Source organism: Bombus fervidus, chromosome 4 (assembly GCF_041682495.2).
Source record: "Bombus fervidus isolate BK054 chromosome 4, iyBomFerv1, whole genome shotgun sequence".
Lineage (NCBI taxonomy): Eukaryota > Metazoa > Arthropoda > Insecta > Hymenoptera > Apidae > Bombus > Bombus fervidus.
The window spans coordinates 11,950,855-11,968,751 of NC_091520.1; the positions used below are offsets into that span (position 1 = coordinate 11,950,855).

At 39.8% G+C, this 17,897-nt stretch overlaps 1 protein-coding gene across 1 annotated transcript in view; it reads left to right on the top strand.

The window, feature by feature from the left end:
* Sfl (N-deacetylase and N-sulfotransferase sfl) overlaps positions 1 to 17,897 on the top strand; it is a 371,012-nt gene that overhangs the window by 162,138 nt on the left and 190,977 nt on the right. The window contains exon 4 of the mRNA XM_072002119.1: positions 11,715 to 11,774. The gene's annotated coding sequence lies outside the window, so the exon portion shown is untranslated. The remainder of the gene's footprint in view (positions 1 to 11,714; positions 11,775 to 17,897) is intronic.

Sequence of the window (17,897 nt, forward strand, 5' to 3'; positions counted from 1 at the left end):
CTCTTCTGAAAGAATATCGAATGTTCATTGTGATATACGAAAAGGAAGCAACGTTGCGCAAAGACGAACAAAAATGTTCTTCGATACGAAGGAGAGACACCGAATTCCGTTTACTGCTAGGAAATTTCGTTCGTCGAACGTATCGAAACGATTCCACGTATCCAATCCGTAGACTGGTCTGCACATAGTAAAAAAAAAAAAAAAAAAGAAAGAAACATCTTGAAACTGTTGAAAAGCAGAGCGGGGAGAAAGGGTAGCCATCCATTAAAAATTCACTCGACCGGATGACGACGTTTAAATAACCACCCCGCGGTCCCGGCCATTTTCTTCCTCTGCTACCCGTCGTTCCGTGGAAACATTATTTCATGCACCATAGCCCGGGAGAAGATTCTCGATGATGAAAATCGCGGTTTTCTATACCGGACCTCCATTTCCGTACGAAAGTCTTGCGCAATTTCAATCCTCTTTTTACGACCGCACGACCTCTCTCTCTCTCTCTCTCTCTCTCTTTCCCTCTCCCTCTCTCTCTTTCTCTCTCGTTCCGCGCTTTTATCTGCGAAACCCCGTTCCTGCCTGCTTTCCACTTCCACCGCCGAAAAAAAAAAAAAAAAAAGAAGAACGAAGAGACTGGGAGGAAGGAAAAAGAAAAATATCGTAGAGACAGAGAAAGAGAGGGAAAAAGTGGGGAGAATGAAGAAGAGGAGGATGGAATGGTAGCTCGATTTCTTTTCAGTTTATAAAGAGATAGACCCCGACGGACGGTTCTGAATCTCGATAGAATGTGCTGTGTGCCCACTGCTTATCCTCTTTTTTTCTCGCCCTCCTACTCTTCAGTTCGGCCTCATTTCGCAGCCTGGCTTTTATCCGCGTATCATTAGTCCCCCCGTACTTCATTACGAAAATTTCCCATTCCCCGCCGTCTGTCCCGATCCTCTCCCTCTCTTTGCTTGCCTCCACGCGCCGGATCCCCACGTTGGAAATTAATTTCAACCAATACACCGTGACCCGATGTGTCGCGAATGAAAGGGAGCCGGGCGGAGAATTGCTCGTCAGGGGATCCATTGACGCCCATTTAGCGGTGGTATTCTGGAATACAAACCGCTTTCCGCGAGACTACTTCAAGATTAGGGAAGCTTCGGTTGTTGAATGGAGTTTGGTGTTGCGTTTTTGTATACTCTGATTGATGGTCCTTTTTGTCGCTTGTTAAGACAGGATTTTGAAGAATTTGGAAATACGGTGAGAAGGTTCGACTTAATTTCCGTTAGAAAGAAATGATCAAGAAATGGTTTGGTTAACGTTTGATTACGAATCTCCAAAGATTATCATGAGAATAAATAATCTAGTACGTGTAAGTAGATGCACTAACGTGAACATATTATAAACGGTTATATAAAATGATTAAGTATAAATTATACCGCAGTGAGTGCGACTATAGAAATGATATGATGAAAGTAGAAAACGTATCATACGACATAATCAAACGTCAACTATATTCTAATTGCTATCACTTAGTCTTACTTCAAATATCATACACAAATCACAATCCACCCCAAACTAGCCATCACTGTCCACAATCACGCTCGCTGCCACCTAATCCTGTCCAAACAAATCAATCGCTATTCGTATACCATAATCAAACGATATCTCGAGTCCCATCTTCACCCCAAACAACTCTCACAAAGCACAATACACCCCAAATTTACCATCACACCCGCTCTGCACAATCACATCTATATGTATATATAATTAAACAACCGTCTACCATTGTCACCTAATTCAGTCCAAACAAATCAACCCCAATTCCTACGCTATAATCAAACCACACGTCTAATCCTGTCTACATCGCCTCGTTCGCTTCCCTAGAATCCACAGCCAGAGAGAAGAACACACAGGGAGCGTGTGTGCGTTGCGATCCCCCTCGTATTAATGATAAAAGCGAAGAAGCCAATTAATGGACGATATTAGGTTCGACGTTCGGCGAATAAGCGTAAGGGAGAAGCCACCACCAAGAAGAATGCTAAATACGCGATCGGTATCCGACATTAACCATAGCCGACACCCGGCTCCGTAGTTCCGGAAGCTCGGTACGTCAAACCAGGCGGATATGTTGGCCCGGTGCCGTAATATTAAAAAGCTCTGGCGGTTGCTGGCTTTCACAGGCAACCAAGAGGGAAACGGGAGAAGAAGCGAATATCGCGGGCGAATTTATGAAACTATGCATATGTAATGCGCGGTGTACGAAGGCTGGACTCTGTATGTGTTTGTACACGCGCGAGCGGAAGCGTGAAACGCGTCGGATTGCGGCGCGAAACGAGTCGGCTTACATACGCTAGGGGACGCGTGTTCCTGTCCCCTCGAGGCTGATTTGTAAATGGAAACTACCTCTAATTTTCGAGATGTAAACTCGTTTTATTTGCCTAGCTTGATTGTTCGTTTCACGTTGGTTTGTATATATTTTTGGTTGGAGAAATGTTGCTGCTTTGTTGCTACGGGGGTGGTTGTGTTTCCTTTAGCTTCGACCTGCAACCTGCGATTCAACGTTTGTGGCTGTCCTCATATTTGTGATATTGGAACGCGAGTCACGTTCGTTGCTCGGCGCGGTGGCGATCTCTAACAAAAGTTGAACGAGTGAGAGATCACGCGATGACCGGCCACGCTGAGGTCAAATAAAAGAATATTGCGTCCTTCACTGGGATTTCAGGCAACTCTGAACAAATCGCCAGTTCTTCCCTGACAAGTCCTTTTCCGGTAAATTAATCTGGAAAAACATTTATGGAAATGGTATACGAATTGTATAAAAGTAATCCTCGCGCAAATAAGTTTCCATAAATTGAAGACATCAATATAGACCGATCTGTCACGTTGTACATGGCGAATGTAACATTCTGAAAAATGTCATCGAAAGATACGTTTGTATATAAAATACATTTGTACGAAGGAAATAACAATCATATTATATGAAAAAGAAAATTTTCATTATTAAAACAACATATAAAATGATTTATGAAAGGGTGAAGTTATTTCTCGAGTAACGAAAGATTTAGAGAATTGAGAAAGTGAAATCAACTTAATAAATAATCAACTTATATAAAGTGTACAATTAAATTACAAAATAATTCTCAGAAAAATGAGAGTCTCCGATTAGACATTTTAATGCAGACATAAATATCGATCTGGTTTCATTCAAGTAAAGCGAACGAAAGGGCGAAACTCGTCCCTGCGTTGGCTCGCCACACACGAGCCCGGCTGGTTGGCGTTAATTTGTCCCGATGCAGTGTCGGGGGCTGGACACGATAAATATTCAACTCGCGTGCTTTCTGGAGGTCGGCAGTTCTGGCCCGTGCATTTCCTTGCCACGTGACCACACGTCGATCCACGTTTCCCCGGTTTCTCTGTAGCAAATACGGCTACGAAATGTACTGTTCCCAAAATGCACGCAATTTCTTTCTAACAATAAGAATAAAAAATAAGGAAAAGGAAAACGAAACATAGAATCGCTCCGAGACTAAAATCTAAAATAAGTTTTTCGAACAAACAGAAAAGATAGTTTGAAGAAGATACTTTCCGTATGAAAGATAAATTTCACGATTCATCAATGTTTAACGGTTACACTGTACTTTGTAAAAATTCTTGAGCACACTGATGGGAAATCTTGCCGGGCAAACAAGTTTACCGAGAAAGGGATGAAAGGTTACTGGAGAAAGCCGTTGAACGCGCCACCGTCCAAGAAAATGTATTTTCTGAATTAACATGCAGCGCATCGGCCCTATAAGTCTATTAAACGGCGCGATTATAAAGTTCGCGTTAGACGCCGTTTAATTAATTACTTTCATCAGCAGCGTTACTGCGAAAGCCGGCTGGAATTAATTTCTTCGACTTAACAGCGGTGAATAAAATCTTGTTAACAATGTGCTCGCCACCGTTGCACGCTGAATATTAAAAGCTCGATCTATGACGTCGTGACGAGCAATTCGAAAAAAAGAAACACGACTTTGTATTTCTGTATTTACATTTTATTAAATCTCATAGGGCTAAATATACGGGGGAAAACAGTAATTGTAGCGGGTAGATTAAACAAATTATATTTAACTTTTATTGAAAAGTAATAGAAAATGTTTGGAATACATAGAATCGTTTATATTCGTCGATGGCTATAAATAGGTCGCGAATATTTATACGAATTTAGATATCCGTGAATACAAGTGAAGATCTACTTCGTCCCTTAAATATTATGAGGACTATTTCGAGCATTTTGTACATTCTTGAGCATGGTATATTTTTGCGAAACTTACATGATTGAGAAGAAAACTCGTTAAAGCCAAATGTACAAGAAATAACCAGTATCATGGCAATCGATATTATTGGAATGATGAAAAAAGTAGCAGACATACATATATTTAATACCAAAATAAAACAGAAAGGGAGAATGTAAAATCGATGGGCGATATATTCAACTTGAAAATTGTTTCTCTATAAAACATGAAAAATGTAATTGATATTTTTTTCTATGATCTTGAAATATTGATTAATAAAAATCATAAAAAAGCCATAGAAAGGGATATCGAAAACTCGAAGAAAAATTCTCCTATTTCAAATGAATATTCATTAACAAAACACGCTCGAAAAAATTCCATCAATTTCAAACCTTCCAGCCCATACGACTCCTATATATATCGCCCGTCGACTGCACACGATCGAGGCTTAAACGTAGTTAGTTAGACACTCGAACAACGCGGAAACTCGTATAATATTTCCCACGATGGAAATTTCGCAGTGAATGCGAAGTCAAAGTTCGTTGTTCGACCCTTTCACGCGTCTAGGTGTCGCTCGGAAATAAAAGACGCCAGTCGCACTCGTGTTTCCGTCGAGTCTTCGGAATTTCCCCCGTGAAATCGAGAGATTACGGAGCTGCGTGTAAACCTCGACATTACGGGTAAATTTCAGGGGTGGCCTCGGTGATTCCTTGTAGGAAAAATGCGGTGGATCAATTAGCAGAGGGAAACAGACGACCCCACCTCTCGAAGGAGGGTGTACGACGAACGTAACCATGATGTTATTGGCGAGGCTGGTCGTTACTTTTATCGTTCCTCGAAGCTTGGAACACGGAAATCGGACGTGGATTACGAGGGACAGGGATCCTCCTACCCTTCGACTGGGAAACTTTTTCTACCCTGGAATAGACCCGATAATCGTGGCTTTTCCAACGGAATATCGTCAAAGCAGACGATCGAGCGTGAGGAAATTTCGTTAGAATAATCGTTTAGGGATATTATTATGACTCTCTTGGTAGAGTTCCTTGTGTTTTCGCTGCCAAGGATTATGTTTAGGGGAGTAAACCTTTGTGAATTTTGTAACCATTCAATATTCTGTGACATACGTACAACTAATTAGTATTCGATAGGCTATTTTCAAAAGTTTCTAATAATTGTAATGTGTCTTTATAATTTCATAGATAATAATGTATGTATAGTATAATAATGTATGTAATTCGGAGAATATGTTTTATACAGCTTGAATAGAATATAGCGTGCGTATAACCTAATTTCTCAGAAACCATTGCAGATATCTACTTTCTTTTTTTTTTTTTTTTAAGTTACATGTTCTTATTATTCAAGTTAAATGAGATAGAGGGGTTGAATATTTAATGCGCAACAAAGTTTTCTAGAGGAGTAAAGGCAGCTATCTCTTCTGATTTGAAATGAAATGAGATGTTCATCTTTTATTCGACTAAACTTCATTGAAGCGAATAATTATTTTTTTTGTCCTTCCTAACAATAGTGCTAGAGAAACTTGTTGTATACTAAAGGATTAGCTCATATGTCTAAATTATAAAAAGAAAAATGGAACGATATTTGATTTCTAAGGAAACACCACGTAACACTTCGTCTGATCCACCTATGTGAATCCTTCTTCGTGAAATGTGAATTCTTCTCCCGTTATAAAAAGAATCCTATGATTTTTCATGCATCGTTTTGTCGAATGATAATCCGGAAACGAGTTATGTACTTCCTAGAACGAGACATTCAGAAATTTCGATATTTTCGCAAATAAAAGATCTATAATCGGCATTCAATTAAACTACTCTGTGCTTTGATTCATCTCTCTCTTTGACTCTCTCTCTCTCTCTCTCTCTCTCACTCTCTCTTTAAATTTCAAGTAATCGAATTTATATAGAACTCTTTCGCTCTTTTCATTGGTTCGCCGATATTCCAATTTTATACACTATCAACAAGAACGACCTGGCAATCATTGCGTATTGATATCAGTCGAAGCTTGACCCATCTCTATTGACTTTGTCAGTTAGTGCGATTAAATTACTCGAGCATCGGTGTGGCGAGTTGTTCTCCAAACAATTTCGCAAGTCGTCGGGTCAAGCTCCGATAAACACAATTCATTAGATCATAGGACCGCCATTAACTAGTCATCATTTCAAACCGAATTTCCATTGTATCTCGATCGATTCGCATCCTATTCATCCGTTTCGATCATAACACGCGCGTCGAGCAGCTTCCTCATTTTTTCTACTCACGATAATTTCACTTCTTTAGAATTTTGTACAGAAAACACTTTATATCTATTTGCGCATGAATGTCAGAATATCTGCCAGTTTCCTAGAAAATGCGATGATTATCTGATATTAATGAAACAATTAATAAAGTAGAATTTCATATACATACAACAGAGAGATGACGATTCAAGACTATTTGTAACAGTTACGGAAAAATAGTAGACTTATTAGCTGTAGATACATCGCTGATCGTAAGAAAATAATCGTTAGATAATTCGAGTAAAACTTTATTTTGCCAGGCAGAATGATACAAACGAATTACGGGATTCATATGAAAATAATTAAGAAACGAAAGCGACGAAAGGCATTTGATTTAACACTAGGAAATGTGCAAGTACGGTCGTCAGTATGCATCAGATTCCACAATCTGCTTAAACGAAAAATTCGCCCAGCAATTCCAAGAACTCTTCAACCGCTTCCGCGTAGTCGTCAGAAATCCAGCACCCTTATTTTCAAAGGATAGAGGGTCCAGCCACTTTCCTTCTTTCCTTAGAGCACCGAGTCCGATATTAATCATGGAAAACGCGACGAGATCTCTCGTCGACTGAATCCTCAGACGATGGTGATCGTCGGCGTGAGCCATCAAGACGAGCGTTCCGCGCGGTTATATTACCGTGGCAGAAGGGGCGTGCCCGGTACGTCAGGGTGATTTCGAAAAGAGCCGCGCCGCATAATTCCCTAGTTAGTCGCCTGCTGGCTGCCCGTTATAACCCACTCGGCGCAATAAACATTTGTAATTCGCGAATGGCTTGCCGGTGAGGGGCTGGTGCGGGGGTGAATCGCCGGCGCTAAAAGCTCAGTGGAAAAAATATCAGTAAATCTCGTCGCCTTGTTCCGCCGACGTAGAAATTAACGACGCTTCTCTTCTCGTTACCAACCCCTCCGACCCCTCTGGCGTTCTCCTTTTTCTGCCTCTGCTTTTTACCTCCCATCAGACTCCAACACGCTCGAAACAACATGTGTTTGTCGCGAGTTTGTGTACGTGTGCGCACGTGGATTTTCGAGTATTACAACCGAGGACCCGAGTACGCGACATGGTCACGCTGTGGTACAGGGTGACTCGTTTCGATTCGAACATCCTGTTCCTTCGCTGATGGAGATATAATGGTGATGATACACTGGGGTGATATGGACAATACATGTATCGGTGGAACGTGACGTGAACAAGGTTGTTTGACGTCTCAGTGAATTGCTCTGGTATGGAAGTAGTGATCCGGGGATGACATTTTGTACGTGAGGGTGCTGATACGGGGTAATGAATTAGGGAAAGTTGGAATTTCGGCTGACGAGTTTTAGCCGCTTATGTATATTTGGGAACATTATGTATCCGGCGGTATCGTTTATTTAACCGTAGTGTTAATATTCTTGTTTAACATCTTCTATCAGGTAGCTAAAATAAATTACTCAATTTCTGATCTTGTGTGTGGGATAGAATGGTCTTTACGAGGTTATGCATTTGAGAGTGTAATATTGTAGAGTAATATTGTGTATCAATTTACCGATTGATAATGTAGATTCTCCAGTTTAACATTCTCTGTCAAATAATTAGATGAATTATTCAATTTCTTATCATCTGTTTGGAGCAACTATTTTTATGAATTCAGGAGTGTATCTTTGATTAATAACGTTAATATTTTCGTTTAACATTCTATATATTGGTTAATGTAAATCGCTTAATTTCTGATCTTAGAGCTACTCATAAAATAAACAGTTTATCATTAGCTGCAATAATGAAGATATTTGTGAGAAAAGTTAAATGGAACACCCCGTATAGAAGCCCAGAGGTGTATACATTCGAGTTTTCCACGAGAGTATATACGTCCGTGGAGAAGTTTACTCGCTGGTTATTATGTCTTACATCCAACAGTTTATTGTGCATTCGAGGTCGTATTTTTTTTTTAAGTCGTCGTAAGAGCATCGCTGCGAGAGACGTATTTTTTTTAATCAGGATTACCAAGTCATTTATACGTATTTCGTTAGTTCTGAGCTCGTGATTCGAATTTTCTGCTTCTTAATCCCTCGATGAATATTTCCAAGTGCGTAAAAGCAAGGACTATTCACTTTAGAGTCAAGAAGTCATTATAGGAGTCTTTGTTCTTGCAACCACTCTATTTACCAAGGGTTAAAAATGTTCATCGAACCCTTATAATCATTTAACAACTACCTTCAATTGCTTTCAATGAACTTTCAATGAAATACACTTTTATTTTAAATTAATTCTCTGGAAGAAACTAGCCATATCGTTCTTCACTATCAATAAACAAGGACAAGTCTTGTATTAACATGTAACAAACTTAAAAAAATATTTGTTTCTATCAAATTCATTTAAAACAACTTTCAAACGAATCCAATCCAAACCATTCCTCATTATCTCTTAATTAACAAGTAACAAGTTTAAGAAATACCTCTTTCCATCGAGTACATAATCCAATTGACAGATAACAGACTTTGAAAGGATTCCTGTTTCGGTAAAGATATAACCTGATCAAAGCAATGCTCGACTAAAATCAACTCGCCTTACCCTTTACGGTATTATCTATAATGATATCCAGCTAATAACCAACAAACTCGGAAAGGTGTATTTCATTCAAACTCATGATCCAGTGAAAACAACCGCCAAATAATTATAAATCCAATTCAACGTGTCCCCTAGAATATCATCCAAGCAACAGCGAATGAATTACGAAAAGACACGTATATGTTCCAAATGCGCGATCCAATTAAACAAACTCGCAACTAATCCCACGTCCTATAATCTTGCATAGCTACCAAGCAATAAATTTAGAAGTAGGGTGTTTTCTTCCAAATGTATGAAATTAAATCCACTCCCGCCGAATCTAACTCGACCCTTATAACATGCTGTATAATATGATGGAACTAACAACGGGTCGAAACAAAGCCATGAAACCAAACCCAACTCCCTGAGAAGCTGACGTCCATATTTCAGTTTCCATTGATCCGGACGAAAGTGCACTTCCGACAGCGGCTCCTCGGGGTGTGGGCAACCTTCTGGCGGGAACATCCGGCCCGCATTTATAATCGATGGCACGCGGAGTCGACGTAGACTTGCGGGGCAGTAGCCGAGGCGTGGGTGTTTGCGATTTTCATTTTGCATCGTTCCAGCAATAATTGTTTACACCTCGAGGGCGCATGAAGGCTAGGTTAAACACGCTTGCCGCACCACGCGCACATACAGCCCGCGGACATGTACACTACACACACTGTGTCGGCACACGTGCACACGTAAACTTGCGTACGTCTGTGTAACCTTCTCTAGGAGGATTTTCCGCGCCGGGCACCACTTCTAACGACGACCAGGCGCGGAGGTGGGCGAGCAATTACGAACATCTGCTCTCTCGAGTCTACGTGCACACGTAGCGAACCGAGTTCCCGACCGGTTTTCGTAAGCTCGACTTTAATCCTTAAACGCGTCGCCGTCGCTCGTCAGCAAAGCGCTAACGTGTACGCGCAACTCCACGCAGCGCGGGAGAGTCGCGCTCGATTTTCAGACTTTTGCGAAGTTTCTGATTATCGTTTTCGATGTCTGGGTGCAGCCTTATGGTGATTTTCGGGGGAAATTTTGTAACGAGAATGGATCGGAGAATTGAATTCGAGCTTTGATGTTTGGCATTCTCGGAGCTTAGTTTGTTGAAATGTTTGAAAATTAAGGGTTGTTAGCATCGAGATAATTGAATATTCCGTAAAAATGACGGTGATAAGTATTCCATTCTGTCGGCGCCTGCAACTCCTACTTTTTAATTAATAAAAATCACTTAATCAAGCAAATAAATGTTTCTAGTTAATCGTTCTAATAGATCTTTCCGAAAATTAAATCCTTATATCACATCCCTGTATCGAACGTGTCACGAAAGACAAACGTAAAACCACTTCTTTTTCTGTCTGGTTATCTAATTAACAAAAGTTATTTATGAAACACATCTGTTTTAAATGAAACAATGTCTAAGCTTAACGTTACGCTTTAGAGAATTGATTGATGAGTGTACATGAAAAGGATAGGGCATAATACTGAATAATATCTCTCGCGATATTCTTCGAGGTACGTCAGCGAGTCTAAAAACTACCCCCTTCTGGGGCCATTATTCGCAAGGGTAGTTCGTTTCCAACGGCCAACACGACGATTAATTAATTCATAGGGCAGTTACACGACGTATTTATACGACGTATTTATCTTGCACGGCTTTCACGGGACGCGAGACAGCGTATTTCGTGGCGCGCGCGTGAAACGAAAGGGGGTGACTATCGAAATTCGTAGCAAGAAGCCGCTCGGCTTTGTGAGCATGGTTTCCGAAAGATCCGACTCCCTTCTCTGGTGGGGAGGTTAACATAACTCGACATAATAGTGAATTCTGTGTGATTGAACGACGTCATTTCGCGAGGACAATTGGCCGAATAAGCAGCTCGAACCGTTTAATGGTACCATTTGTATTCAAAACTGGCCGACTGCGCCGAACACAGCGAGAAATATTGCGCGTCATTCATTGCAAACGGCAATTAATATAACAACTATACCGTCGGTGTACTTACGTCCTATACTACACGACTGAACGCTTCTGTGCGTGATTTAATTCTACAAACGAAATTTTAGAAGCGAAGAAGAGAAAAAGATGAGAGACCGTGGAATTTTGTTGCGCTTTTAACTTGTCTAACCTGTCAAGTCCAAATGTTTTATGAAGCATTCAGCCATTTTTGACTTGACATTGTTTCGTGAATTTGTATGTAGATTTATATAAAGAATGCAAACTAGTTTCCCTAATTATTAATAATTCTTCTAGAAACTTTGGAAAATACGTGCGAAAATACGGAAATGTTTCTTTCTATAAATATTGTTTAAAAGTACTACTTATACAACTTTTTAGTTGTAATTAATCACTACACGATTGCTTTCTCTGTAAACCTTTTCTTCTTTGTTGTACATAATTTTACCGCTTATTGTTGTTATTAATCGTGTAATATATCCTTTGAAGGTACATGTACTTTAGAAATATAATACTTTCTATATTTTTTAAATATAATTATTTAATTATTTAAGTAAAATAAAATTAATTATTTAATAATAATTTAATTATTAATTTAATTAATTATTTAATTATTTAAAAACCTACATATGTATGTATACATATTTCAGGTTACTTTGATCCGCCTGTGGTACTGCTGCAAGATCCAATCTTCGCGGATTAAAACCGAGGTACATGACAATTTTTGTAAGATTTATTTATAAACGAAGTGCATGGTTAACGTTAAGAATATACAATTTTCTGGTTGATGAGAGATTGTGACCGAAAATGTTCCCTTCGTTCAAAGAGAATTTGTCCTTCACGAATCAAAGCTGTCATTTCGTTGTAATTAATGAAGAATCTCGGTTGAATGTTACACAAATAGTTTGCTAATTAATCGACCAATAATTTCAAACCCGTCTCTCATCGCTGTCAGTGTAAAACCGCGAACAAAGAGAAAGTAGCAAACTATGAAACTTTTCCATTAAAATACGGACGGGACTTACAATATCCAATTTAAAAAAGATTCTACATTCCTTCGTTATTGAATACGCACCAGTAATTTACCATAATTACTAAACGTCACTTAAAATACCTTTAAAAATCACCATCAAAAGACTACCTCGAAGGAACAGTTGAAGCCAAGTTAGAAGCGCCCATTAAGCGCCAAAGGGTTCAGAAAACGTCAGTCTTATTTACCCGGCTTGTTTCTGTGTAATTTGCAACCCATGGTTCTTCCTCCCCGACCAGGAAGTCGCTGATGTACACACATATAAACACGCGTACAGAAGGGGTGGTTCTTGCGTATAGTTCCGGCTCAGCGTCCCTCATATTGCAAGTATTATGCGAGGAAAACGTCCGGCCCGTGGGTTCCTTGCATCCTCTCGCCAGTTTGCACGTATAAACGCGGCTTTTGTCGTCCGGTGGCCAGCCGAGTGTACCATGGAAATGGGCTTATTTCGCGTGCACGTGTGTACACATGGCCGCTGTACGTGTACGTACCGCTTCAGTCCACTAAATAAGCGGCCTGGGCTCATTCACGCGCGCGTTCTTCGCGAATGGTTCAATTCAAGCTGACGCGACGGTCCGGAGACCTAAACGGTACCACGTCCCCGAGCGCGAATATTTGCGGCTGGCCACGCAACAACGTTTGTACCCACCAATGGAGCCTTTCGTTAGATGGAAGAGACAGAATTCTGTTAGCGATAGTTACCGTTCGATAGATGAAGAAAACTTTCTCCTTTGAGGATTCAGAATGGTATCGATTGCGTACGATGGTTTAAGCGAGTTAACGCACGCTGCAAAGTTTGCTTGTGACTCGGAGTTTAACCAGCGAATAGTCGGTGAAGGACTAGAATAGCATAATATTTTGAATTTTGGAACTTTCAGGACGCGCAAGTTCGAATTAGTAGCTCAAATTGGATAAGGGACTTGTCACATTATTTTTTCTTTATTTTTTTTTTTTATTTTTGAGGTTGCACAGATATTTCGAATTAGATAAGGAATAATTGGGAGATGAAGTGTTACCTTTTTTATTTTTAGTTTTTCGGAATCTATAGATAGTCTAAATTAGATAAGGGCGAGTTGAGAGATGGAGTGTCGTGTTGTGTTTTTATTTTTGGTTTTTTGAGGTGGCTGGCTAGTTCGACCTAGATAAGGGAAAATGGAAGGACGGAGTATTACGTCGTTTTTTATTTTCCTCTTTGAAGATGAATCGATGAATTTTGTCAATGTCTTTCTTTATAGAAACGTTTTTCACATTCCGTTTTAGCTGATAAATATTACAGTGGGTATTTTTCTTTGAATGTTTTATATATTTCCGTATATTAAGCATGGAATATACACACTAAATTTGCCATAAATGCACGACCTACCTATCGTCGGAAGTAATTCTCCTTACACTTTATTATACGCTTCAAAGAACACTAAAACTTTCCTGTACGATATTTATTCCTTCCTAGACAGTTTCCAATACCTCAGCTAATTATAATGCTCAGTGAATACATTATACGCTATAAACTACAAGGAGGAAGAATGTTAGAGAAGTAGAAGGCGAGAAGGGTTGGCTCGACCACCTAGATATTACAGCGCAGACCATTTGAAAACCGATAAACCGTAGGAGAAAATCGTCGTGGCCCGACATATCGTTTTTAACTTCCCTCCAACCCCTGTATTTCATCCCTCCTTTAGGTTTCGATCGGCAGTCGCGTGGAGGAAAGCAGCAAACCCTCGCAGGCAACGTCTATTTACCATAAAATAGAGTTTCCAGCTCTCCAGGTTGCCAGGTCTGCATCCCGCCATTTATTTCTTCCCCTCTTATCGGTTCATTCGCGATACGTAAGGGAAAATTCAAATCATCGTGCTACTAGGCGTTGCCTCGACTTCGTGCGAGTTCGTTCGAACTGAAAATGTTCCGCGTTTTTTTCTCGCCCTCTAACGACTCAACGTTCCTTTCTTTCAACCTTCTTGCTATTGTATATCGCTGTATATATCGCGCAATTCTTCTAACCTTTTATCATATAATCGAAATACATAAAATTGTCGATATTTCTTTCAGTCGTTAATTCACTAAAAAAGATGAAGAAACAACATGTTCAAGAAAATGATGAAGATACAACGATTCTAAAGTCGAATAAAGAAAGAGAAAATTAGGTGACATAAAATTGACTGACAATGCACTAAATTTGAAAGCCGTACCTCCGCGAAACACGAAGAATGTGACTTATTAAACTTTTCTCCTGCGATTTGCATATTACCAACCCTTCTCACCTTCTCCTACGAACATCTCCGTAATCATCCAAATATGAAACCTAATTTCTTTCCCTCGAACCAGCTATAAAACGCGGATCTTCCCCCGAAGAATATAACTTCGCCGTTGTCGTTCTCGTCGTAAAAAGGACGAACGACGGGATAAATCTCACTTTATAAGGGATGTGCGCCGGGGCCACGTACGAGGAGTTAGCGTCACTTTCATCGGTTCCGGAGCGCCGGTACACTCGGTGTCGCGCGTACAAACCGAATCCTGCGACGTCGTCGTACAGACACCGTTCGAAACTTGTGGAAACTTCACGATATCGGAGGCACCGCGACCTATCTTCTTACTCCATCCCCTTCCATCCCATGTTACGTAACGAAAACTCAAAGATCTCGTCGCTCGCGATTTTAGTATCGCTTCGAATTGCTCGCTTCCCACAAAACTCACGCCTTTTGGCACCGTGCGGTTTCCCGGCATTCGTTTTTATGCTTTTCGAAAATCGATTCTCGATCAAGATAAACTACCAGTCGTCGATCGCTCGTAATTCAGAATGCGACACGTGTGTGATACGACTCTTTGGAATATGACGCTGTAAATGATTCGAGAGCGTTGCTGGGATGTGCGGAATTAGAGGAGAAATTTAAATATTTAACGATTCCGAGTAAATATTGTATCATGAACAGGAATTCTTGCTGGTTAATTCAACTGGAATATTAATTTTATATTTGAATAAGCATTTCTAACGTTGAAGCAGTATTTTGAATAATGAAGACTTAGGATAATGGAAAGAATTAATCGTACGATACGAAATTTTCTGTCTTGAATTAAATCATTGTATTTTAAAGATGGTCTTCGTGTAGAACTGCAGCAAAAGAAATTTATGAAACTTGAAACCATATAATCTGGAACTTCTTGCACGATAATTTAATAGAAAGTAACATAAAAATAGAAAGTAATAATATTAACGAACTTACAAGTTACAAGTTACTTGTAGACTTCTCTTCCACCAGTTCATGTCAACGAGGATAGTGAGATCACTTCTGGATTCTAAAATTTGTTTGTAAAATTAACTTTCATTAGCTAAATTCGTTATCAACGTGTAAGAAAGTTTGTTAATGCTAATAGTTTGTAACTTTAACTATACAATTATATTTGTCTCATTACCAAACTTGCTTGTTACATATACAAGAGAATGTATTAATACCAATGACTCGTAACTTGTAACTTGTACAACTTAGCTAGGAATATATTACTTCGATAAGACTATGACAGTAGAATGGATGTGTAAAGAACAGCCCGAAAGACACGAGATTCGTACAGCGGAAAGTCAATCATACTTCAATTTCTCCTTCAACTTTTCCTCAAAATACAGTACGCCAATCAACTCGTATAACTGGAAAATCTTTTCACATCAGCAACTCCAATCTTCCATCAAGTTTCTTCACCATATCAAGCTCGTTTCGTTACGCAAGCCGTCGTAATAAAATCGTCGACGAAACGACACGAGTACTCGTGACATCTCACGCCAAACCGCAATGTCTTGGGTAGCCAGCGAGTGGGAATAAATTTTATAGTCGAGCCGAATCGATCGAGTTCCTGCTGTTCGAAGGAGCTGGAAGTTATCGGGACCAGAGCGATAGCTAGAAGCCAATTTCTCGTCTTTGTGTGGATTGCTAAAGGCTGCTATCCCTTTAATGGCGCGAAGACGAGTTAACTTTGTCCTGGCGTCTTTCGCGACAAATATTTGCTCGACGATATTCATGCCCCTTCTTCGATCGCTCTTTTCTCCCATGGCGATATTTCGTCGAACGATGTTCGCGAATTTGTCTGTTTTCATTTAACGAGCTACTCGTGTACGAGTATGCGCTTTTATGTTTTGGAGAATTTCTGAAAACAAGAAATTTAACGAATGATGGATAGAGAAACGTCAGATATCACGTGAAAGTAACTAGGAGGTTAGGAGGGCTATCGCTGATGCGGCAACTACGAAAGCCGGATTGCGGTAACGTTACAACTTTTGCTAACTGAATTACCGCGACGCGCTAACTTGCGGGACGAGGTTGTTTCAGTGCAGCGAATTTAGCGTCGAGTCTGCAGCACTTACGACGAAAAACTTAACTCGAACTATTTTATATATTTATTTACGTAGTGCAACTGGAGATTTTCACCGTCTCTCTTCACAGTTACGTTAAGAGAAGTTAAGTAACTTGATTTTAACCATAAAGATTCTTCATATTTACTATATTTTCTATATTATTGCTATATATATAACATAATATAATATACATGTTACTATATCGAACGATCTCTGATTAATTTATTTTAATTAAATTTAACACACACGTTCATGAGACGTATATGTCATACTTGAAAATTTGTTTATTTTACTTATCGATCTTTATCAATCCAGGTTACGATATCTTCTGGCAAAATAAATCTCTTACAACTAGACTATGGAAATTTATGCAAATTTAAAAAGAAGAAAAAAATAGCCCCTCATCATCATGTTCGCCAAATATTACCACGAATATTGTACTTTGAATGTTTTATATATTTTTAGACACCTTTATATAATTTAACCTCTTAACGTGCTAATATCTCTCCAATTTACTGTTTCCTACAACGAAAAGCAACTGCCACTAATTCACCAGTAGCAACGTAAAGAAAATTTTGTTCGTTACTAGACTAACTACCTCTTTATCAGCATGGAACGTGAACATAGCGCGAACGAGACAAAGGGGCTGCGGAAACGGCGTTTAATTCTCGGTAGAAGCGCGCGTAACTCTTCTGTGCAAATACGTTGACGCGACGCGTAGCGATCAGCTAAACAGAAACGGATGCCCAATATACGGCGACGGTTGTTGTACGTGAACTGGGGCGCATCGTTTCTTCGATGTTCCTCGGAGGGAAGAATACGTATATTCGGTCACGTACGAGGTGAGGGTCGGAATGGGTCGCGTGAAATTCACGATCGACTACGAGACACGTTGTTTATTCGAGGAAAATGTCCTGCTTTCTTTTTCATGCCGTTTGCGTAGGTGGATAAACAACGATAGAACTACATGGGACGAGCATCGTATAGCGGTCATTGGCGCATTGACTCGCGAGGAAATTGTCGGCGGTTGTTAATCTTTCGCTGACTCGAAGAAGAGACATCGAACTGGCAAGAGAGAGAAATTGGAGAGAAATTGTAAAAAAAAAGTCACAATGTCATCCGTCATCCCTTACTGGTAGACGATAAAGTCGCATCGTAATGAACCAGTGGTTACCTTTCTGTTTTAATACGGAGGAGCGAGAATTATATTCTTCGTGTCATATTACGCTGTCTTCAACGTTGCTGGTAAGATGAATGTATGGGTTGGCCCTGTTTCATGAATGGTAAAAGCTACTTTAACGACGAGTTCAGTAGCTGGAGGATAGTCGAGGAGTTACGTTAATTCTTTAGCAACCAACCGAGATGAAGCTGTAAACGTTTATAATAAGAATCATCCTAAGAATAACTTCATTTTCACGAAAGTCGTGGATTATTCTAAGATCTTAAATGCCGTGCATAATTCAT